At 38.0% G+C, this 26,528-nt stretch overlaps 2 pseudogenes; both read right to left on the bottom strand.

Annotated features, from left to right (window-relative positions):
- LOC120417941 (uncharacterized) overlaps nt 1-25,486 on the bottom strand; it is a 158,616-nt pseudogene extending 133,130 nt beyond the window's left edge.
- On the bottom strand, nt 12,279-16,290 carry LOC120417942 (uncharacterized; annotated as a pseudogene).
- Nucleotides 25,487-26,528: the final 1,042 nt, after the last annotated feature.

Below are 26,528 nucleotides of genomic sequence, written 5' to 3'. Positions count from 1 at the left end.
TTTGATTTTTTTTTTAATTAAATATATCTTTATTGAACATTCTTATAATTATTACATTTTATTTACATTCTAAGTGGTATGGCTAAATGCTCTTCATCTTCGTTGTATTTTTCGTTTTATTATTAACTGTTCACATTCATTTATTTACTTCAAATTGTTCTACATTTTCGCATCGAATCGAATACATTTGGGTAAAAAAGAAAAAAAAATCACTTTAACAACAAATCCTAACTTAAAACTAAAAAAAAAAATCATTGAAATATTCACACTGAAAATACGCCACCCTTTTTTCCAAGTGCCCAAACACTTGAATGATTCAATTAAGCCGCATCTTAGATCTCATTTGTTTGTGTTTCAATTTTAATCCAATCCATTATTAAATTCAAGTGTTTTGGCGATTGACTTTTTGGTATTTTTTTACACCATCATTCGGGTGGCTCAAATTTTTCAAGTGTTTTGCTCATGAATTTGCCCCACTGTGTTGAACTATTCTGCCCATAATTGAAAATTCGGCCCGGCTATTATGCCAAATCAAGTATTCCGAGAAAAACGTGTTTTAGTGTTTGTGACAAAATCTCCGTCAAGGCAATTTCCCATAAGAGTGGCATATGAGCCGTTTGGTTTTTCACATCGACAGCCAAGTCTAAGCACTATTTCAGTAAAATTCAAGTTCCAGAAGATGCGCTGGAACATCCTCTACCACCTGGTGCTACTATCTCGTTTTTGATATCAGCCGTTTTTTCAATGGTGGGCAGTATTCAAAGTGATGAGGAAAACACTTGAAATTGATCTTTTTTTGATTTGAAATGCAGTTTCGCGACAACTTCATGAGACTTTGCTTTGTTTCCTCATTTGAAAGTTTTGGCAGTCCGGTGTGTTCGTTTTTCGCAGACCACGTGAGTTCGCTGCCGCCATGTACCAGTCCAGTAAATTGCCTGCCCGGTTTGTGACCGCGAAGATGAGCATCGCCACAAGGCTGCGTCCTCGGGCTCGGGCTCCGTATGGCCAGCGGAAGGGCTTGGTCTCCCGGATACCCGGATAGAAGCCAACTTTTGTTCCTTTCCGGACCCATTTGGTGAGTGGAGAGAGATTTTTTTTGTGGGGTTTGGTTTTGATTTTTGAATTTATTTTGTATGATTCACAGGAAGGATGCGAAAGAGCTGCAGGTGCCGTACCAGGAAGCGGTGCCAGTGAGAAGCAAGATTTTTTTTTTAATTTATATTTATTCAGATTTTTTTTTCTTCCATGTACATTCATTCAGTTAAAATATTATTGAGTGTCCAATCACAATTGATGACTTTTCACCTCAATTTTAAATACTAGCAACTTTCATTTATTCATGAAATATTGTAGCTTGCGCTATTCAGTGATTTCAAATGTATGAGGTCCTACATGTACAAAAGGGAAAAGGGATACCTTATAACCATGGCTGTGGAGTCGGAGTCGGTGGAGTCGGGTCTTTTTAGGGACCTGGAGTCGGAGTCGGAATCGGAGTCGTCAAAACTCGAATAACTGGAGTCGGAGTCGGAGTCGGCTAAATTTTATGAGTTGGAGTTGGAGTCGGAGCCGGAGTCGTAAATTTCTGATAGACCCGGAGTCGGAGCTGGAGTCGGAGTTATCAAAATATTTTATATAATTTATGAACATATTTATTGTTCAATATTTGTTATAATTCAGGTTGATTCCCATTTGTTTAAATTTATTTATTGAATCGCGTGCACTGCGTTGACATTTTTTAATCAATTTATTTTTTGGATCAAGATATTTATCAGATGTCATGATGTTTTCGAAGCATTTTTATTATGATTGGAAAGCTCTTATTGTGTTATTTCACTAAAATCACAGAATGATAATCTGTTAATCCTCTCTTGTCAATGTTTATATACACTACAAGCCTTACCCGAAAAACTTCGTCTTTTCCTTTTTTCGTTTGTTGACGTTTTTAGCCTTTTTTTCTTATTCAGCCTTCTATGATCAAAATTTGATTTTACGCCCTTTTTCCCATACAATCTGCAGATTTTCCGGAATCGGTTCCAGAGTGGCCAAAGTTGCCACTTTTTGGCGTAAGAACCTTCCTTGGACTTAAACGAACCCAACGCAACAAAGAGCACCTCGATCCGACGTTCCGTGTTGAATTGATTCGCGTTCGAACAAAACCGTCGAAATTTTTTATATATATAGATACTACAGTGTCATAACTCATAAAATAGTAACCAATTGCGGCTGTGTAGTAAAAAAATTAAACCATATTAAAATGAATCTTTATTGTCTCTTTTTGCTTGTATTTACAGTATGTAAAAAAAGTATTTACACCTCTTGAGCCCTATGCACATTTTGTGATGAAACATTTTTTAAAGTTTGACAAAAACCAAGTACTACGTTTTGTTCAGAAACTCATGCCGAACATTTTGCTACAAAAAGCTCATGAAAAGATGATTTCTATAAAAAGTTCTATAACAAATACCTACTATTACAAAAATCAAAAAAGGTTCAAAAAAAGTTTGTACACCTTTCGAAAAATTAACATAAATAGAGTTATTTGTTGGCAAATCACCATAAATCCAGCCTCCCAACTCCAAATAGGCATCTTTGACCGATTAAAATAATAATTTGGATTGAGTATAAAGTTTACTAACTACTTAGTATAAAAGTTTATATAACTCTGGAAATTCTATATAAAACTTACCTAAGCTTAATTTTGCAAACTTTCAATACAACTAAATGTCAATATATTACCATAGAATTGCTAAGGTTTTAAGTTGATCCTTTTTGTTAATAGCATAATAAAGGTTCACTATCAGTACTCAACGAAAAAAAAATAATATGTACACAGAAAAAAATATGTAAATTTACACAGCACGTAGTTGCTGTTTATAATGTAAACTCACTCAATGTAATGTTGAAATATGATGTAATGAGCAAAAAGTCATGGAAATTACTCCGATGTAAATCTAAATCTAATGTAAATCATGAATCTAATGGAAACGTTGAGCATGGAAACTCAAATCTGATGAATTTCTACCCGTGTTCGGCTTCCTGTAAATTCCCATTTAATGTAAATCATATATCCAATGTATTTCTGCCAACGTTGACTTCAAAACTACCCGAACTAAAAATAGTTATATTTGGTTCTCTTTCTATCGCTCTCATACTTCGCTGGCCCACTGCCTGAGCCTTGACCTAAACAAGTTGATGCTTCAGCCGCTCGTTTATAAAATGCGAAGATGGCTCAGTCGGCAGCGGGTAGCAGCAGTAACACCGAACATCCTACCCGTCGTCCGTTCGATTCCAGTCCAGCGTTATTCCACTTGGCTGTCGACGAGAAAGCGTCCCCTACCTGTGAAACAATTTTTTAAAATCCAAATTTCCTTTTGCTGCCCGCTTCAATCATTTTAAAATAGAACATAGGCCACACCCTTTTCCTACTGCAATCCAAGTCAAGCTTCTCATTCCCATTGGCCAATCAGAATTAGTTGATTTGAACTAATGTAAATTCCAAAAGTAATGTAAATTCCAAATCTAATGTAAATTTTCAAAACTAATGTAAATTTCCAATGAATCTAATGTAAATTTCCAATGAACCTAATGTAAATATACATCATTTATCATGATACCTTTTGGTACATGATAAATAATGTAAATTTACAGGAATATTTTTTTCTGTGTAACATTTGTAAAAATTACATTATAAGTCTACTAATAAATTATCAACTATTACATCAATCTACTTCTTGGAACGCAACATGCTCATTTTGTATGTAAATAAAAATAAATCAAAGTGTCGTGCTGAAAACATTTGAAACAAACAAAAAATATCGAAAATAAGAAGCAACTAATTTTAAAATAATCATTGAATTTATCAGATATATCGATTACCTCAATGTTTACAATTTTTCTTAAAGTGTTGATCCTTAAGGATCCACTACACACTAACATTTTTTGCTTCGACTTTTTTACGGAAATTGTCATAACTCTGAAAAGAAAACAGTTAGAGTCACACTTTTTGTATTAGGTCCTGTAGAAATTTTATGCAAAGTTAACAAAATTTTCGCAAGTTTTTTTTTACTTTTTGAAGAAACTATTGAAACAATCAGATCAGTTTAGGACTTGTTAACTTTGCATAACTTTTCTACAGGACTTAATACAAAAAGTGGGACTCTAACTGTTTTCCATTCAAATTCCTTAAGTCGGGGTGATATAGTTGATATAATTTTAATTTATTTTTCAAATATTAGAATTTTCTCATGATTCATATGTTTAAAGTGTGTACTGGGCTGGATCTCACAATTTCCATGTACGTCCTCTGAAATAAATTCAAAAGAGCTTTAAAAAATAGTGACTTTGAACATTATCTTCTTCAAAACCAGCGTATCTTTGATGATTACTGTGTTTCTTTAAAATTTGAGCCTAAAATTATGCAAATTTATATTATATGTAAATTCGATCATGAAGGCTAACTTTCTTCTAATATTTCTTTAAAAAAGTACAGTTAAAAATTAGTGTAGCTAGCATATAAACTTTAAAAAATTAATGTAAATTTAAAGTAGTTAAATAAAAAGTTCATTTTTTTTCAAACAACAAAATTTAGATTTATTTAGAAAATTGTTGTGCTGAAAATGCGTTTAAATCTGAAGATATTTATGATTTTTGTTTCAATAAGGCTGAAAACATGTAACATAGAACAACGAACACTAAGTGTGTCATATCTATCAAGCTTAGTATGGTTCCATATCATTCTGTTAATATACATAATTCGTATGTATAATTTTGTTAAACATCCTGAACATAAATAACCCCAGTATTCGTGCAAGTGTGAACTGAAATGTGAGTTATGTGATTAATTCAAATTTTTAAAATATTTTAAATACAGATTAGGTGTCGGAGTCGGAGTCGGCTAGAGCTGGAAGGCCGGAGTCGGAGTCGGAGCCGGAGTCATCAATTTGTGGAAAGCCGGAGCCGGAGTCGGAGTCGGCTTAACTCAGAAAGCCGGAGTCGGAGTCGGAGTAGGAGTCGCTTGAAATATGACCCGACTCCGCAGCCCTGCTTATAACTAACTTATAAACTATATAAAGAGCGGATCAATGCAGCTGAAGACTGCAATGATTTTTGTCGAAATGCATCAATTATCTTATTGGACATAACATCCAAAGTGTCAACTTCGGCTAATTGATGAAGTTCACTGGTGGAAGGAAGTTTCAGAATTTTGTTCTGAATCCTCTGAAGTTTTTTCTTCCTTGTTAAGCAACAGCTTGTCCAGATCGGCACAGCATAATGCATGGCAGGTCTGAAAATTTGTTTATAAATTAACAGTTTATTCATGAGACAAAGTCTAGAATTCCTGTTTATAAGTGGATACAAACATTTAATATATTTGTTACATTTAACCTGGATACTTTCAATGTGATCCTTGTAAGTAAGGTTTTTGTCAAAAGCAAGTCCAAGATATTTCACTTGATCCTCCCACTTTAAATTTACCTCATTAATTTACCTCGTAATGTGATGACTTTTTGGTTTAAGAAAATCAGCCCTTGGTTTGTGAGGGAAAATAATAAGTTGAGTTTTTGCAGCATTTGGAGTAATTTTCCATTCTTTCAAATAAGAATTGAAAATATCCAAGCTTTTTTGTAATCTTCTTGTGATGACACGAAGGCTTCTACCTTTGGCGGCGATGCTTGTATCATCAGCAAAAAGTGATTTCTGACATCCTGGGGGCAAATCAGGCAAGTCAGAAGTAAAAATATTGTATAAAATTTGACCCAAAATGCTTCCTTGAGGGACGCCAGCACGTAACGAAAAAACGAAACTATTGGCACTACGCCCCCCGGGGCATGGCCTTCCTCTAACGTGGGATTTCTGCTCCAGCGCCTCTGACGAGACAGGAGAAACCGGGACCGACGTTTTACTTCACCATCCGATAGAAGCTCAGTGGATAAGGCGGGAATCGAACCCGCGTCTCATAGCATCATCGGGATCGGCAGCCGAAGCCGCTACCCCTGCGCCACGAGACCCACATGATCCACACGCCAGCACGTATGATCCGTCAAATAATTTTGAATAATTTTCACGATATAAATCGGAAAATTAAACCTTTTCAATTTCGCAATCAAACCTTTATGCCAAACACTGTCAAATGCTTTTTCTATATCTAGAAGAGCAGTGCCAGTAGCATAGCCCTCATATTTGTTGCTTCGAATTAAATTTGAAACTCTCAACAACTGACCTGTTAGCATTTTTAGTCGAAGATTCCGTGCGTGTGTGTGATAGAAAACAACATTAAATTTTCTGGATTAATCGGCGTCGCGGACACAGAGAGTTGAGAGTGCTCAAGTGCGGCCATGGTCGTGCGTTGCGCGTGTTTGAAGTCAGTTATTACAGTGAAAAACGCAAAATATCGGGACGAAATTGTGTTTAAGTGATTTGCAACTGGCTTTCTTGTGTTTTTCGTATAATCTGCCCGAAATAAGCGATAATCCAGTGATTTTATAAGTCGAAAATTAGATTTTGTGGGAGGCAGCCATATTGATTTTACTTTCACTGAGCCGAGGCCTCTCGCGAGTGTTTCTGTATTGTGAGAAAAGAGGAAGTTTGTTGCGTGGTATTGGTGCAGCAGTGCTGTAGCCTCTTCCACTATATCCGATGAGTGCCGCGTTTTCCTAAAGAACCTGAGAAGGTTCTCTGCGTTTCCTCTCCGAGTGCATCGGCGAGAGGAGAGAGTTGTGTTGGTGTGTGTGAAGTTTTTTGGTTTGCCGATGACACTTTTCGTCGTACTTGGTGGAGGGGTGGTGTTGGTGAGCAATGAAGAGGGGTTGAAGTGTGCACTGCTCAGCAGCGATTTGTGTGTTGGTGTGTGAAGCCACCACCCTCGTGGCGTGTAAGATGATCGAGGTATAGAGTTATCTAAGCCCGATCTCACGCACACTAGCTTACCATTTGTTTTTGCTGGCGGGTACAAATTTTAACCTAGAAATCCATCGTGTACGTACACGCAATACATGCGCACGTAGATTACTCTATGCTGCATTGGGTGAACGTGTGTGTGGTGTGTGACAGTTATAGTCACAGACAAGCAGATGTTCTGCTTTCAAATACAAGTTCTGGACCATTTTTCACCCGGTTGGTGGATGTTTCACGATATTGCGCATTACGGGTTGCGAAGAAAATTAGAACCAACCGAATTTGTACCCGAATTGTGATTTGCGATTGTGATGGAGAAGGAGTAGTTTTAAGCTTCGGGTTGGCGAGTGGCGATGGGGCTCTGTGGTGAAAGACGCGATCAATTCGATAACGGTTTTGGAACGAGAGGAACCGGTATCGGTGCAAAAGAAAACGGAAGTTACGAGCGACGAATTTGGTGAGATCAATCCAGATTTTGTGGACCACCAATCAGTGAGGTACTCCTGGATATTAGCTCTCGAAAAGTGCTTAAAAAGTGCAAAAATGCCTCACGGCAAGAAAAAGAGGCGGTCCTCACCAGCAGGATCGGCAGATTTGAAGAAGCTAAAAAATGCTGAAGCGCTACCTGCAAAAACAGGCAGTTTGAGCAAGGACGCTCAAAATTCGTCCAGTTTGCTACCCTCCCTGTGGACGTGAGCGAGAAGGAAGAATTTGAACGACGGGAAAAGTTGCCACCCATTTTTTGTGGAAACATCGTCATCGGATTCGGTGCGAAAGTGGCTGACCGGGTTTATCAAATCTGGTGCTTTACGAGCTTCCATTCGCTTGTGTGCTGATGGACTCAAAATTCTGCTACCTACCAGAAAGGATTACAACTTCGTTCGGGATTTCCTGAACAACACAAAGATTGAATACTACAGCCATGACGATCCAGGTAAACGCCCCATGAAACAGGTCCTCCGTGACCTGTACGACATGGATGTGAGTGTGCTGAAAGAAGAGCTCAAAACTCTTAAGTTGAACGTGATCGAAGTCTTCAAGATGACGAGACACAACAAGGACATCAAGTATCGTGATCAACTGTACCTGGTTCATCTCGAGAAAGGATCGACAACGCCGTCTGAGCTGAAAGCAGTTCGGGCAATTTTCAACATCATCGTGACTTGGGAACGTTATCGTCCAGTGCACCGTGACGTGACGCAATGATCGAACTGTTTGCAGTTTGGACATGGTGGAAGGAACTGCTTCATCAAGAGTCGTTGTGCAACCTGCGGAGGTGAGCACAAAACTCAAGCTTGCGAAACAATCAACGAGAACATCGAAGCGAAATGCTTCAATTGCGGCGGCGACCATTCTACCAAGAATCGGAGCTGCCCAAAACGTGCTGAGTTTGTAAAAATTCGCCAGCAAGCGACGACGAGGCACCAACCAAATCGTCGCAAAACACCAATACACGGACGTGGATTTTCCTGCTTTGGCGTCACCTGGAGCGGGATCTGTTCGAGTGGTTCCAAATCTGCAGCCATTGCCGTTGAATCAGCGGCAAAGAGTTGCAGAGAATACAACACCTCCAGGCTTCAGTCAGCAACCGAGGGAAAACCAACCAACATCAACGGGCGAAGGCAGTAGTGACCTGTATTCACCACAAGAACTTTTGAACATTTTCATCGAGATAACAACAACACTGCGTGGTTGCAAAACTTGCCAGGAACAAGTAAGAACTCTTGGAGCATTCATCTTAAAATACAGTTCGTAATTTACTCGTTCTAGTGATTTTGAATATTTCAATGGATCTTTTTTTTTAGTTTTAAGTTATAATTAGTTGTTAAAAAGATTTTTTTTTTCTTTTTTACTCAAGTGTATTCAATTCAATGCAATTATGTAAAACAATTTGAAGTAAATAAAATAAATATGATCAGTTAATAATAAAACGAAAAATATAACAAAGATGAAGAGCATTAGGCCATACCACTTAGCATGTAAAAGAAATGTAATTATTATAAGAAAGTTCAATAAAGACATATTTAATTTCAAATTTCAAAAAAATGAAATCAATCCATTTAAACATCATTAAATAATAATTTATTATTGTATAGTTCAAAACAGACGCACATTAACACTAACACACGAACAATTCAATTAAGTTCCCCTGCAAATTCTTCAATATTTCATGCGTTGGAAAAAGTCGCGCGTGAGAAAGGTTGTTTGTGAAACTTGGTGAGGACTTTCCAACCTTATATATTTATTTAAAAAATGAATTTGCTGATAAAACCCATTACACATAAAGCTAAAAATATTAACTAAGTAGGGGAGAGTGGGGAGACTTGATCCCCGGGGACACTTGATCCCAAGCCTGTATGTCGTCAGCATGTGGGTAAAACAATTAGCTTTGTTCTAGAAAGTTGTGCGAAATTAACTAAAACTCATTGTAGAAAACAAAGCAAAAAGTTAAAAAATGTTTAGATTAAGTTACACACATTTTTCTAAAACGAGCTGCAAAAAACTTCCAAGAGATCTTTTTTTTTATATGCATAGAAAACACTAAAAAATTGAGAAGCGTGTGAGTCTGCGCCGCGTTCGGTTCGGTGTCCCCCGCGTCCGTTTTGTTTTGTAAATTTTGAAGGGATTTTTCGGTGATTTGATAAGTGTTTTAGTTGTGTCGGTTCTGTTTCTCACGGGGAGCCGGGAGATCTATCGGTTCAGGGTGGCCTCCGCCGTAAAGATCCGGATTTTTCGGTTGCATTGGTGCAATTTGATCGGCGTCGTTGGTGCAATAGTGTTGGTGTTGGCAGGAAAAAGTGCCGCAGTTTTCAGTGTGTGTGAACGCGGTTGGATGATGATTGTCGGCACAAGCAAAGCCGGTTGGCTGAGTGTCTGCGCGCGGAGGGCAGGAGAGCGTGAGAGTGAGCGACGACTTTGCTCTTCTGTGTGTTGTCCCTCAGATCAGGGCTTTGGTCGCGGATGACCTGTGTACGTGTGCGTGCCTGTGTGACCACGCGGCCGGAGTTTTCGGTTTGGAAGGAGAGAGAGGTGCCATTGATGCTGCTGTGTGCTTCGTCGTCATCATCATCATCATCATCATCATCAGCAGCAGCACAAACAGCGCGTGTAGGCTGTCGGTGTGTTGGTGCTGCTTGCTGTTGGAGTGCGCGGTGAGATCGCTCCATGTTGAGCACACAGTAGAAAGAGAGAAGATTATGGGAGTGTTCTTATATTACGTAACGCATTAGGGGAGAGGAGTTCTGACGGGTTCGGGTTCTGAGTTCCTGTTACGCTCCATACAACGATTTTTTTTTGCGTTACGTAATAAAAGAACGCTCCATATGCTGCATGATCGACTCACAATAGGAACGGAAATATGAACTTTATCGTTTTATTTTTTTTTATTGTTGATTGGATATTCTTGACGTATCAAAGTTTGCTTATTTATTTTATTAGTTTTGTTTGGTTTCAAATGACAGAAATTAGCCTGACTTAACGCAAATTTTGAAATTAAAATGAGACCAACCAAAATTATTTTCACACAAGTTTCAATTGTGATTCAGTCTTTCCACAGCCGGCTGTCTAAGACTGAATCGAATCAACAATATTTTAAAACCTAGACAGAAATTTTCCCAACTGTTACATTTTACACTAGCCGATTCTCACAGATGCCGACGCTTAAAACTTAGTGACGACTTTCCATTGTTATTGTATTCATTTGAAAATATTAAATATGGGTCATTCCATCTGAAGCGGAACAGCATTTGAAAATTACCATCTCCGATTCTGCTCAAATTTGGCAGAGCTGTTGAGACTATCAAAACATGCAAAAATCCCGAATTTCATCCAAATCGGACCACCCCCTCCATTTTTGTACCCTCCCAAAAAATGGACTTTTTGGCGATTTTTGAGCAAAACCCCTATCTTCAAACGACGATAACTCAGGAACCACAAATCTTAGAGGGTCGGTCTTAGACTCAATTTTGAAGGAAATTGGACGTAGAATCCATTTCCGTGATCAAAATTTAGATTAAAATATTTTATCTACCTGTATTGCGCAATTGAAAACTTTAAATGGCCGTATCTCAAAACAGCCCTATTTGTTTTTTTAATTTGACCTCACCATCGTATTCCCCGTCCAATTTTACATAAGAATCACTTATCGACAGAAAGGAATATGTTTTGTTCCAGAGATATCGAATTTTGAAGTTTTGAGTATTTAAGATTACCTAAATTAGCTACACTCGCCGCATATGCTAGAAGCACTCAGTCGTGCTGATCAATAATTACTACCTGGTGTTCTGTAAGATAAATTATTTTTATAATTTTATACAATTTTGAGATAATCAATACCTTGAACAATCTATTTTTTGTTTAAGTAATAATTATTGGGTAATTTTTAATGCACTGTTTTTCCTGATCACAGTGTCATTGAACCATATTAAGTAAAATTTGAACTTTTAATATTTATTTGCAAATGCTACAACGTTTTTACAATATATTTAAACAAAATAACAAAAAAATCTATTGTTTCATATTTTTCCTAATTCTTTATTCCTTCCCACTTAATCAAATTATTTCCTTAATTTGAAGCGAGAACAAATGTAGAGCTGGCTGTAGTAGATGAAATAATTCTCATGGATTCTAGATCTTTTGCCATGTGCGGTAGCGAAATAGTGCCTTATTTCAATAAATAACCAGGTAGCATTTATTGATCAGCGCGCCCTAGTGCTTCTAGCATATGCGGCGAGTGTAGCTAATTTAGGTAATCTCAAATACTCAAAACTTTAAAATTCGATATCTCTGGAACGAAACATATTCCTTTCTGTCGATAAGTGATTCTTATGTAAAATTGGACGGGGAATACGATGGTGAGGTCAAGTTTAAAAAATAAATATGGCTGTTTTGAGATACGGCCATTTAAAGTTTTCAATTGCGCAATACAGGTAGACAACATATTTTAACCCATTCAGGCCTGATGGGTCATATATGACCCAAAAATGAAAATTTCCAAAACTAGCCTATAATTTTCGTATGATCGTAAGAATCATTTTCCCATCATTAACTACAACAATATTTTTTGAAAATTCTGGCTTCAAAAGGTTAATCTAAATTTTGATCACGGAAATGGATTCTACGTCCAATTTCCTTCAAAATTGAGTCTAAGACCAACCCTCTAAGATTTGTGGTTCCTGAGTTATCGTCGTTTGAAGATAGGGGTTTTGCTCAAAAATCGCCAAAAAGTCCATTTTTTGGGAGGGTACAAAAATTGAGGGGGTGGTCCGATTTGAGCAAAATTTGAGCAGAATCGGAGATGGTAATTTTCAAATTTGCATTTTTTCTTGCACACTTCAGGTGGAATGACCCATATGCTGATTAATCCCATTACACGAAAAAGTTGAAATATTAACTAATTATGCTTTTCAAATCGGTCGTTTTAATTTAATTTCTAACTCCTATATTTTAATAAAACAAATAAATAATTAATGTTCTCTCCGCATCGCTGTAAGAGTTTAAAATAAAGAATCCAATTATGCGTTAAATCATTTATAACCTCGAATTTCGCTTAAACACTCAATAATTTAAAGGAAAATATAAACTTCTCTTTACTCTTACAGTCGGTAGCGTGAGTTTAACAGCAGACATGTTAAAACTGTGTTTAATCAGCATTGCCTTTACACGAGAGAAAGGTTAGTTTAGTAGTACTACACTCAATTTAATCATGCACGGCTTCGTCGCGTTGTAGGGGAGAGTGGGGAGACTTGATCCCCTTTTTTTGTATCGCACATAACTCTGTCAATTTCTCACAAAACTATAAACTTTTTGCATGAATTGAAAGCTTAAACATTCATCTATGTTTGGCTAATAAGGGTATTACATCAGATAAACTCTTCGAATTATGCCAAGCGTTTTAAAAAAATATTTTAAACCGGCATTTTAAAAATGTTAGGGGTAACTTGATCCCCCTTTCAACATTTTGAAGAAATCTTAAGCAAAATGTTTCTTATTCATCCAAACTTTTAATTTGCTATAAGTTACAGCAATTTCACATAAAACCTGTACATTTGTGTTCAAAATATAACAAGTTTAGTAAAATATTTAAAAACTAAAAATATTATTTTTTAGACCATAATTAAGCATGTTTACAAAAGCTGGAAATTTTTGTTTACAAATCTTTTGAAAAAAGTTCAAACTACAGTAAATTAAGTCAAACTATACTAAAGGAAACTATGTATGAAACCCCAGCCCAATTAATTATTTTTGAGGCTGATTCCATTGACTGTAAAAATGCAGGGATCAAGTCTCCCTAAACGCAATTTTTTAAACAATTAATTGTAAAAATAGTATGACGATAAATTTAACATCAAATGCGTAAGGGTTTTGGAGTTGCTAAGTTTATCAAACAATTTATGTATAATTTTTTTTTTTTTGAATAATTTTTAAGTGTTCTCTATACATATCAAAACAAAGAAAAAAAGATCTCTTTGAAGTTTTTTGCAGCACGTTTTAGAAAAATGTGTGTAACTCAATCTAAACATTTTTTATTTTTTTTCTTTATTTTCTACAATGAGTTTGAGTTAATTTCGCACAACTTTCTAGAACAAAGCTAATTGGTTTACCCACATGCTGACGAGATACAGGCTTGGGATCAAGTGTCCCCGGGGATCAAGTCTCCCCACTCTTCCCTATCTGCCGTGGCTTTAAATATAAAAAAAAACATAAATCACGCATCTTTTACACTACCCGCATAAACGAGAACCTTAAAAAAAACTTATTGTTAAATGGTTTACTCACCATTTCAGAGATCGTAACCACTATTTGAAAAATGGTAGAAAAACCTTTAAAATACCATATCGGAAATGGTACCCAACCATTTTGCATAAAGTTCGACCATCTGAATTGAGGGTGGTTAGCAACGGTAACTTTAAAAATCCCCGAACAACGTTTCGTCAGATTACCATTTGTATAATGGTAAAAATAAAGTTAATTTTCGCGAAAAAGCTACCTTTTTCTCTCGGTTTTTACTGTTTGAGAAATGGGTTTTAAAAAGTATTTTAAGGTTTTTCTAACTAATTTTAACCTTGCGTCTACTGTTTTAGAAAGGGTTTGTAAATGTTTTTTTAGGGTTTTGTTTTTGCTATTTTTACCTAGCGCTGCTATTTTGGAAATAGTTTTCATATGATTATTTAAGGTTTATCCTACATTTTCTCCCAGTTTCACTATTTCAGAAATAGTTTTCAAATGGTAAATTAAAGATTATCATACAAATTTACTGCTTTTTAAGAAATAGTTTTTAAAAGTTTTTCTTTCATTTTTTACCTACCTATTTCATACAGAATTGTTCACTTTCTGACGGATGGTTCACAACAATAATATTTTAACTTTAGCGGCTTAAATTCTAGTTGAATATTGATTCTGTTTAGTTGATCATACTGCCAAAATCGTCCAAACCTGAAAAAGTAAGAAGAAAAAAAATCACAAAGTATCAAGTTGAATATAATATTCAAATATTATATGTACTTATCTGATGATTCAGATTGATTGATGCCAATCGTTTGTTCGCTTGGTCGCATCCTCGGCGGAAAAATATTGTCGGCCGGCTGCCGGCAAGATCTCTTGATTACCGATCGAATCCTCCAGCACCAGCTGTTCCGTTTTTATCAAGTCTCCACGGCGCTGAAATGATCAACAAGAAAAATATAAACAAAGTATCTAGTAAATCAAATAGCCGCACAAACGTTTCACTTCAGACTGTTTTTGTTTTTGCCTGCGCATACCTGCGCGAGAGCAGGTAACGGAGCGTAGCGGGAGAAGAGAAAAGAGAGAACGCGCAAGTTAAATTTAATTTTGCGTTGAATCCAAAATGTTCTTAACTACCTATTGTAAATTGATTTAGAAATGCAAATATTGCTTAAAGAATTGAAATTAATAAACAATAATTTAGGACATGAGATTCTGCAATCTGCATTCAAAAGAAGGCGAGCCCTTACGTTAGTGAAGATTGCGTTTCCTTTGATGGTTGGCGTAAATTATGCGAAACCAAGAACAACGTAGGTTCTGAAACTCAATTTCGTCGGAGTAAACGCCCTATTTGTATAAAATATCACACTACACCTCCACATCACTGATTCCGTTGATGCTAGAGAACGGAACCGTAATTCCGCTGGTCAATCTAACCGATCTGACACTGTGCAATTAGCAGCTCGAAGAAGGGGTGCCTTTGCGAAGATTGTTTTCGATAACTTCCGCTCATCACGCTCGGAACATTCCGTCATCTGGGGCGAATCGGGACTACAGTCGGGACCCAGCGCTGCTATAGTGATACAATCACTTGCGAAAACACCGCTGTAATTCAAACACCGCGAGTCCAAGGCGAAACAGATGAAACACTTACCGCCGGATCTGACTTAATGTCGCCGGCTTCTTTTCATCCACCTCGTTCTCTTCACTACGGCGACAGGAAGTCCTTCTGGAACATTCAAATCGTCATCATCCTTACCTTTGTAGTCTTCCACTTGGATGATCTCGTACAGATCGAGACAGAAAAAGTCCTAATGTCGGTGATCTGCAGCAGAACACGACGCGAAACGTCCAGATTGAACATCAGTCCACCTTGGTGCTCGTCAACGGCGCTCACACAACCCAGCCAGATTTCCAGCCGGTTCTGCGGAATGAACTTCGGCGCGGACGGATCAAAGTTCTTCCGCCCCATCTCTATAATCTTCAACACCTTCATAATCCGCTGGAAAAAAAATGTTGTAGAATTGGGTGTGTTCAGACTTCTGCTAGTTCCGTTTGTACATGAACCGGATAGTGAACTTGTGTACGTCATAGTCGCGGTCAACTCGTCCGACGCTCGCTGCGCACCGCCATAATCCTTCTTGTTGAACTTGTCCATATCCTGCTCCTTCAAGTTCATTATGTTCAACCGAAGCGAGGAAATCTTCATTTGCAGACTCTTGTCCGTGTTCTTTTCCAAGTACTCATCCACCAACGGTCGCGACGTGTTGGAAACGTCCGCCCGCGAGGGTCCCAAAATTGCGTTGATCAAATCCAGAACCGAACCGAACCGCTCCTCGACTTCACCCACCAACCGCTCAAGATGGCCATAATAGTCTTCACGTTGCCCTCGCCAAGATCGCCGCAAGCCAACATTTCCGTCAGCACTTTCTTCAATTCTCCCGACTGACCTCGTCACCCAGATCGTACGCCACAATCTCCAGCAGCACCTGCATCATCGACTGGAAGTACATCTTCTGCAGCTTGTCCGTCGTCATCGATGGATCGTCGGCGTGTCCGCAAAGCTGCAACAGAGCAACGTTATTGAAACAGTTTAGATAGATTCCCTGAAAAACTCACGTCTTGATGTAGTTGCAAAACGCCGTCAGATCCACCATGTATTAACTAGAGACCCTAAATAGGGAGACTGGTCTAAGCTGGCTAAATCGATCTGGCAACGTATGTTTTGAGCTTGGCAACACTGATAAGTTTTGCTGGGCGTAAAGGCAAATGCTCGTTTGGATACGTTTGGTACGTCAAATTCACTTCGACCAGTCTCCTTAATTAGGATCTCTAGTATTTACTCGTCCGACTCGATGTGCTGGAGGAATTCGAGCAGCGCCTGCCAGCGGGTTCGTTTTGTCCTCCTCGCGCAGCCCAAGCATCGTTGTGACGTCGTTGATGCCGTATTTACTGCCAGAAATTGGCTTACTTAAACAAAACCTACCTTTCCACCCAGTCACGAAATATTCTAGCAGAGCTGGTTCTCTCAGAATCTTGCTAGAACGATGGAACATTTCTGCTTGAAAGCTATAAAAATATACAGCTCTGTAAGAACTCTGCTAGAATCCTGCTAGAACGTCATGACTGGGCAGAACTTCGAGACCCTTTGATTTTGAGGTAAAAGTGAAATAACTTTTTTTGAGCGTGTTTGACGTCTAAATCTGTCACACACGGGGCATCGCGTTTACGTCCTTTTATTGGAGTTTGCACAGTTTCTACCGTCGGTTTCTACTTGGAATCGCTGCCACGACTGGTCCACCTAGATTTCTTCGGGTGGCGCACGTTCCGGTCGAGCTGTTTCCGGTGCTGGTGGACGTAGAAATCCGTAAGAAAGTGCGGAAAAATGCGTTGGCAAACAGACAGGGACGCGTGCATGTGTTTGAGTGTTTCTTTCAGCTTATCGGCCAGTTCCTCCGAGGTTAGATCGGTCACGATGACTTTGCCCATTATCTGCAGGACACAGTTGCACACCACGTAATATTCCAGGTTCAACAGTTCGTCGCTCAGCGTGGATAATTGTGGAATGATAAGCTTCGGAGCGAGCAATTCCAGCTCCAGCAAAAACTTGCTTTGCCGTTTGGCTGTCGGCCGCGTCCACGCTGAGCCGCTCGATCAGTTCCTCGATCCTTGATCACACCGGGTAGATCTCTTCGTATAGCAGCATCACGCCGCCAGCGATCGGCGCAATAGACGCTTCGCAGTGCTCCAGAATCTGCAGGATTCGCACCAGAAAGGACAATGCGTGATTGTAGCGATTGATGGCCGTACCCGGAATTTGAAATATGCCGTCCACCAGGCTGCGGTTCTTGACGTACGACTGTTCCAGCGCAATGTCGCAGATTACGCTAAAAACGAAAATTTGTGATCGTCACAAAATAATTAAACGAAATATGCTCCGACTTATGGTACGTTCGTTTGAAGAGCCGGTGCGGCACTGAGTGCCGAACTCGTCGGTGCCAGTTTTGGTTCAATCGAACGTCACTTGTGGAACTAGCCATCAAACGAACGTACCATTACTCACCAAACGACTCCTCGAAACAGATTGCACAGCTGCACGATGCCCAGTTCCACTTGTTGTCCCAGTCCAGCACCTCATCCTGCTCGATGTCCGTTCTACTTCTCCCTCACACTTCTTCACCCTCCAACGCTGACCTTGGCCACGTTGAAGTGAGCATTGATGGCCTTCACGAGACCGCCGAGCAAGTACATCAGAATTTTGACCGTATTCAGCGCCGGCAAACGGTCTGCCTGCGACAGTTCTGACTGAACCAGCTCATCCGAGACCTTCGTCCCGAACCGGTCAATTGCGATAAACAGCAGATCGTACGCGCGCATCAGGGTCTTTCCCGGAAGCTGGCCCATATTGTCGTCAAAGTGGTCAAAGATGCCGAACGGATGACTGTTGAGGGCGGACCAGGCCGCATTCAGCTCATTCGGAATTTCGCAATTGTTGTTCTTGTCTGAGCTGAGCAGCTCGCAGTTTACCTGCAGGATCACAAACTGTCACTCTATTGTGGGAGTTTCCGGTCGGCGATGTCGGAAGTGGGAATCACACGAAAATCGAATTCTGCAACGAAACAATTGTCCAGAACCAGCCACCACCTAAAGTTTCGCAGCCGCAGCAGCGACAGTTTTTTGTTTTAACGGTTTTGACAGATGTTGAAAAGGGGGTTTGGCCATTTATGTCGACTGATTAATAAAGTCAATCTTTATTATGCAATGTTGGATACAAGCTGGCGGGCATTAAAACTTGGATGCAACCAACGACTTTAAAACACGTGAATTTTTTTTTGAAAATGCAGTCTAAGAAAATTGACGAAAATTGTCGGTTTAGTTAAAAATAATTAAACAAAAAAATAAGGTCATGTAGTTGAATGTTGATGTCACCAACAAATTTTGGCCCAAGTAGGATGCTATGAAACTATTTTTTTTTTCAACTAAAATTATGTACATACTTCATGTAGATTGAATAAAAAACATGGCATAATATAATATCTTCGCTTTAATTAGCCCCACCATCGTTGGGTAGATCGTAAACTTTTCCGGCAACATAGTCAGACAAAATCTTGTTCCGGAAGTTGCCCAAATCCGACTCCAGTACCAACCCAACCCCACAATAAAAGTTTAATTCTTTCATTTGAAAACAAAACTTATTCAATTTTGGTAACAATTTTTCAAGTGGTAATTAAATGTTTCTATATGGTACTCGTGAATCAATATGAACCATTTGAACTTCAAAATTACCTTATGATTTTCGGTAACCATTTGAGAAAACATCTGCAAATAGTTTTTTAAAGTTGTCAAGAAAATTGTTTACCATTACAAACATTAAAATAACTCTATTGAGCAATTCTGTACCAAAACCGGAAATGGATTTTATTTGTATTTTTTGATTTGGCTCAAACTTTGTGGGGGCCTTCCCTATGACTAAATATGCTATTTTGTGTCATTGGTTCACCCATACAAGTCTCCATACAATTTTGGCAGCTGTCCATACAAAAATGGTATGTAAATATTCAAACAGCAGTAACTTTTGAGTGAATTTTTTGATCAATTTGGTGTCTTCGGCGAAGTTGTAGGTATTGTTGAGGACTTTTGAGAAAAAAAATTGGTACACGGAAAAAAAATTTGAGGATTTTTTTATCAACTTTTTTTTTACTAAAACTCAATTTCCCAAAATACGTATTTTTTGATTTTCGAGATTTTTTGATATGTTTTAGGGGACAAAAATCCGCAACTTTTGAGCCATAGAGAAACATGGTCAAAAAATCTGCCGCCGAGTTATGAATTTTTGAAAAAATAGTGATTTTTGGAAAAAATCGAAGTTTCATGCAAAAACAAGTTTGACATTATTTTTTAATGCAAAATTGAATTTGCAATCGAAAAGTATTTTACATATTTTTTTATAAAGGGCTCCGTTTTCTAGATATAGCCACCGAAAGTTTGATTTTAGCGAAATATTTGAAGTTTTTCAATTTTTAAAAATAGTGACCATGAGTGACCATTTCTAAAAATATGTTTTTGAAAAGTTCAGAAAATTTGCTATAAAATTGTCTAAGAGACAATGAAGATTGGACCTCTGGTTGCTGAGATACAGCGGCTTAAAGAAAACGAAACACGAAAATTGAAGTTTTCTAAGTCTCACCCAAACAGCCCACCATTTTCTAATGACGATATCTCAGCAATTAATGGTCCGATTTTCAATGTTAATACATGAAACAATCGTAAAATTTTCCGATCTCTTCGAAAAAAATATTTTGAAATTTTTTAAATCAAGACTAACATTTTAAAAGGGCCAAACATTGAATATTACGCCCATTTAAAATGCTAGTCTTGATTTAAAAATTTTCATAATATTTTTTTCGAAAAGATCGGAAAATTTCACGAATGTTTCATGTATTAACATTGAAAATCGGACCAATAGTTGCTGAGATATCGTCATTAGAAAATGGTGGGCTGCTTGGGTGAGACTTAGAAAACTTCAATTTTCGTGTTTCTTTTTCTTTAAGCCGCTGTATCTCAGCAACCAGAGGTCCAATCTTCAATGTCTCTTAGACAATTTTATAGCAAATTTTCTTAACCTTTAAAAAACATATTTTTAGAAATGGTCACTCATGGTTACTATTTTTAAAAATTGAAAAACTGCAAATATTTCGCTAAAATCAAGCTTTCAGTGGCTATATCTAGAAAACGGAGCCCTTTATAAAAAAATATGTAAAATACTTTTCGATTGAAAATTCAATTTTGCATTAAAAAATAATGTCAAACTTGTTTTTGCATGAAACTTCGATTTTTTCCAAAAATCACTATTTTTTCAAAAATTCATAACTCGGCGGCAGATTTTTTGACCATGTTTCTCTATGGCTCAAAAGTTGCGGATTTTTGTCCCCTAAAACATATCAAAAAATCTCGAAAATCAAAAAATACGTATTTTGGGAAATTGAGTTTTAATGAAAAAAAGTTGATAAAAAAATCCTCAAATTTTTTTTCCGTGTACCTATTTTTAACTCAGAAGTCCTCAACAATACCTACAACTTTGCCGAAAACACCAAATTGATCAGAAAATTCACTCAAAAGTTACTGCTGTTTGAATATTTACATACCATTTTTGTATGGACAGCTGCCAAAATTGTATGGAGACTTGTATGGGTGAACCAAGGACGCAAAATAGCTTATTTGGTCATAGGGAAGGCCCCCACAAAGTTTGAGTCAAATCAAAAAATACAAAAAATAAAAATGGTCGAAATCGGCCGATTTCGTAGAGAGTTGCTCTATTACATATGGTGACCATTTGACAAACAGACATCAAGGTCCGCCAAATAACATTATTACAAATGGTGACCGAATCTATGACATTTCCCCGAAACCCATATTACCGAAGGGACATTTCCCCGAATGCCACTTACCCGAAAAGACACTTCCCCTAATAGTCATTTCCCCGAATTCCATTTACCCGAATTTCCCATTTCCCCTAATCGTCCACATCTCCGAAAGTCATTTTCCCGAATAGGCCACAATCCCGAATGCCACTTACCCGATTAGTCATATCCCTGAATAGTCATTTCCCTGAATGCCATTTCCCCGAACGCGGTCAAGCGGAAATGCCCGGTGCCCCGGAGCGCGCGCTCCTGGGCACCGGGCATTTCCGCTTGACCGCGTACGGGGAAATAGCATTATATAAGAAAAAAAATGATGGAAATTTTTATCACATCAAACCACATATAATATTTCTTGAAAGGTTCGTATTGGCCTTGAATGATCAACTTTCTTTTTGGATTCACTCAGAACAGACGTAGCATTTTAGGGGGGAAAGAGTGTTGAAAGGTTTGGTACTATTCATTCATATACAATGAATATTGTTACAGACTTTTTGTTATATATTTTCAAACCAAATACTTTTTACTTATAGACATGATAATAATAATGCAATAGAAGTTTTGTTATTTTTTATGATTCAGAAAACATACCGTGCGATTTTCGTAGTACAGAACCCCGTTCACACTGATCATTTTATTCACATTGCTTGTTTTGGATTTTGCGAAAAGTATAATCAACAAAAACTTTAAATAAAATTTGTACCAGCCTGAACCTATTTGTTCGATTTTTGGGTTCTTGAACACACAACAACTCGATTATCCGAAGGCCTCGGAAAAATTTCACTTCGGATAATCGAACTTCGGATAATCGAAACTTCGGATAATCGAGGCTTCGGATAATCGAGTCTGGACTGTAATTGGGTCCTAAAATTAAGCTGATATTAGTGTTCAAAATGATAAAGCTTATTTTTCTAAGTACAATGACCCTTTGAACGACCGCAAAGGATTTAACATGGATTTTTAATTCAATTTTTAAAAATTCACTTACCGGCCCTTCTTGACAGAAAAGCTCCTACTCAGTCACGACGTTCTAGCAGGATTCTAGCAGAGTTCTCACAGAGCTGGATATTCTTACAGCATTCTAGCAGAAACGTTCCACCGTTCTAGCAGGATTCTGGCAGAACCAGCTCTGCTAGAATATTTCGTGACTGGGTACTAGCGTGGTTCACGTTTCTATGAAAAAGACAAAAGTTGTTATTTTGTCTTGCATCAACCGGAATTTCGTTCTTTTATGTCCCCAGAAGCACTCCTGAAAATTTGAGCCCATTTGGTAAGGTCTAGGAGCTCCAGTTTTAATTTGAAATTTATATGGGATTTTGATTTATTTTCCATGGGAAACTATCTTTTTTTACATTGTATTAGGATTTTTTTTTTATAAATCGATGAAATGACTTGATTCTTATAGTAGGAAATAGGTTTTGAACTGGGGAACAACTTTGTAGAACATACCAACATGCTAGGAAGTGACCCTTTAAAGATACAGATACTTTTAGATGGTGGCTTTTGAAGGGGCCAGCCACCATCTAAAAGTATCTGTATCTTTAAAGGGTCACTTCCTAGCATGTTGGTATGTTCTACAAAGTTGTTCCCCAGTTCAAAACCTATCTCCTACTATAATAATCAAGTCATTTCATCGATTTATAAAAAAAATCCTAATACAATGTAAAAAAAGATAGTTTCCCATGGAAAATAAATCAAAATCCCATATAAATTTCAAATTAAAACTGGAGCTCCTAGACCTTACCAAATGGGCTCAAATTTTCAGGAGTGCTTCTGGGGACATAAAAGAACGAAATTCCGGTTGATGCAAGACAAAATAACAACTTTTGTCTTTTTCATAGAAACGTGAACCACGCTACTGGGTACTTGACAGCTCGTTCCAAGGGAACCATAGTTGATCCATCGAAAAAATGTTGTCTAGTTAATAACTTTTTTTTGCATAAATAAAAAAACGTCATCAGAAATGGTTTTTAATCGTGTTTCCTACCGTTGTTAAAAAAAAAATGACAAAGGACTTTACTACCCAATTTACAACATTTAATCAACAGAATACCCGAAAAGCTGTTTGTTCGGTAAAATTGAGAGAGAAAATAACTGTTAGTCATGGAAAAAGGCTTTAGCGAAAATAAAGATTAGGGAATATGAAAATTCGGGAAAATTTAAATTTAAATAAACGGCAATTAGCGTAAGTGTCACATCGGGGAAATGGCATTCGGGGAAATGGCCAATTAGGGGAAATGGCATTCGGGGATATAGCCGATTAGGGGAAATGATATTTGGGGAAATGGCATTCGGGGATGTGGCTGATTAGGGGAAGTGATATTCGGGGATGTGGCCAATTAGAGGAAATGATTTTCGGGGAAATGGCATTCGGGGAAATGTCATTCGGGGAAATGAGCTAGACCCATGGTGACCTTATCTCATAAGGTTTTTTTAAGTTCCACACTACAATCGATATAGTTTTCGTTTATCCGGGTATACAGTCACAAGTATATGTTTAATAATAAAAACAAACTAACTCAACTTGATTCGCCCGTAATACCTTTCGGGGTATATCCTAGGGTTCTACCTCTCCTACTAACATTGAGTCCAAAACCTCCCTACAAACATCTATACCACTAAGGTGACGTAGGGGTCCCTGCGCACCTTAGATAGGTGTTTACTAACATTCCTTCATTTCCCCGAGGATAGCTTGGACCCCCTTATGCCCTGGGCTGTATTACACACTCATCAAAAGATGAAGACATGGTATCTCCCGTGTTGGATTATTGTTCCGGATGAGGGTCTAACACAACCAGACCAAACAGTGGGATAAGCGTTGTGGAGCCTTCCGGTGGTGGGGCGTCCTCCAAATGCTAATGTTAATGCTAATGCATAGAAAACACTAAAAAAATATTCAAAAAAATATTGTTTATATATGAATTGTTTGATAAACTTTTCAACTCCAAAACCCTTACGCATTTGATGTTAAATTTATCGTCATGCTATTTTTACAATCAATTGTTTAAAAAAGTGCGTTTAGGGAGACTAGATCCCTGCATTTTTACAGTCACTGGAATCAGCCTCAAGATTATTTAATTGGACTGGGTTTTCATATATAGTTTCCTTTAGTATGGTTGTACACTTACTGCAGTTTGAACATTTTTTCAAAAATTTTGTTAACAAAAATGTCCAGCTTTTGTAAACATGCTTAATTTTGGTCTAAAAAATAATATTTTTAGTTTTTAAATATTTTACATACTAAACTTGTTATATTTTGAACACAAACGTACAGGTTTTATGTGAAATTGCTGTAACTTATAGAAAATTAAAAGTTTGGATGAATAAGAAACATTTTGCTTAAGATTTCTTCAAAATGTTGAAAGGGGGATCAAGTTACCCCTAACATTTTTAAAATGCCGGTTTAAAATATTTTTTTTCAACGCTTGGCATGATTCGAAGAGATCATCTGATGAAATACCCTTATTAGCCAAACATAGATGAATGTTTAAGCTTTCAATTCATGCAAAAAGTTTATAGTTTTGTGAGAAATTGACAGAGTTATGTGCGATACAAAAAAAGGGGATCAAGTCTCCGCACTCTCCCCTATGCTTTTTGAACCGGTCGTTTAAATTTTCACTTCTAAGTCTTATATTTGAATAAAACAAATAAATTAATAATTAATGTTTACTCTGCATCGCTGTAAGAGTTTAAAATCAAGATTTCAAATCAAATGCGTTAAATCATTATCTCGAATTTCGCTTAAACACATAATAATTTAAAGGAAAATTTTAACTTATCTTTACTCTTACAGTCGATAGCTTGAGTTTAATAGCAGATATGTTAAAACTGTGTTTAATCAGCATTGCCTTTACCGGAGAAAATTATTGGTTTAGTAATATAACAGTCTATTTATTCATGCACGGCTTCGTCGCGTTGTGTCTGCCGTGGCTTTAAAAAGAATATCTATAAATCATGCATCTTTTACACTGTACAATCTGTACTGTTTAATAATAAAAACAAACTAACTCCACTTGATTCGCCCGTAATACCTTTCGAGGTATATCCTAGGGTTCTATCTCTCCTACTAACATTGAGTCCAAAACCTCCCTACAAACATCTATACCACTAAGGTGACGTTGGGGTCCCTGCGCACTTTAGATAGGTGTTTACTAAAATTCCTTCATTTCCCCGAGGATAGCTTGGACCCGGCGTGGACCCCCTTATGCCCTGGGCTGTATTACACACTCCTCGTCCTCCAAATGCTAATGCTAATGGATTAATCGGCGTCGCGGACACTTGTGCCACCAACAAGATTGATTCTGCTCTTGCTGGATATTCGGCAGATGCTGGGCGTGCACGAGGGTGTCGTCTTGGAGCTGGTCAAAAATGTAAATTTGCTGCAGGCCGGATTTGTCCCTACGATTCGGTATCGTCGATTCGGTTGTGAATTTCAAGGAAGTCAGTTTCATCTTTCTTGTCGGACCTATGACCCAGAAGCAGGAGGAATGTTCAGAATGAGTCGTCGACTTTGTTCACGTTCACAAATGAGATTGTTTTCTCATTCTCGGTGTAGATAAAAAACGGCGGGAGGACCATCTAGCAGGGCCTCGATTCGCGAATGGGAGCTAGACGTGACCGCTGATGACCGTGTCCCTGTGAAAACAGTTCAACGTAATTTTGGAACGAGTTTCGGGACGCTTTAGAAGTACCGCTATTTGTTGGAGTTTACGAAGGATTTGGGAGTGCTGCAGAATCCGGCTGATTTTTTAAGTGAGAATTCTTTGAGAATCCTGTGGCCGGGATGACCTAAATTTCTTCTTCAACTTTTTTTGCAGATCCAATCAATTTCCAAGAGTCTTTCTAGTTCCCACCCTCTACCAAAAAAATACTTGTTTTTACTATATCGTTGTATTTGAGCATCATTTTAGTTTCATTTGACCCAATGTCACCCGCTCAAAGGGATGTGATTGGGCCAATTTTCAAACGATTGCCATTTAAGGTAGTCCATCAAATTACACCATATTTTGGGAAAATGTTAGTAAACTATCTAAGAACACTTCTACGATAAAAGATTTTCGATGTTATTCAAATTGTTTTGACAAAGGACTTTGTCTTAAAGCTCTATCTGCGGTGTCAATGCAAAATTTTTCGAAAATGTAGCGTTACCGTCGCAAGCCCTCGGCGTGACATTCTGTTTCTGTTGCGTAGATGCCGTGAAAACTATTTAAGCTAAAAGTTAGCCTCTGGAGGATTTAGTGTCCATCAGACTTTCATCAAAGACGGACCTTACGTTGGGAATTTTATTGCTCACACACACACACGCAGGTGGTGCACGAACTTGAGAGGAGGTCCAAGAAGTTATTGACGGTAGCCAGGTCACCGGAATACCGAAATTATTGGGAACAATTTGGTAGGATATCGGTCACACCCGGAGTGGCCAGTGCCCTGTGGGAAGGTTCTACCGGGAGGACATTTACGGAACCATACAAATTTGGGCAATATGGGTATCAA

Source organism: Culex pipiens, chromosome 2 (assembly GCF_016801865.2).
Source record: "Culex pipiens pallens isolate TS chromosome 2, TS_CPP_V2, whole genome shotgun sequence".
In the NCBI taxonomy this organism is placed as follows: domain Eukaryota; kingdom Metazoa; phylum Arthropoda; class Insecta; order Diptera; family Culicidae; genus Culex; species Culex pipiens.
Note: the sequence above shows the minus strand (reverse complement) of the source record. Positions and strands in the feature narration are given on the sequence as shown.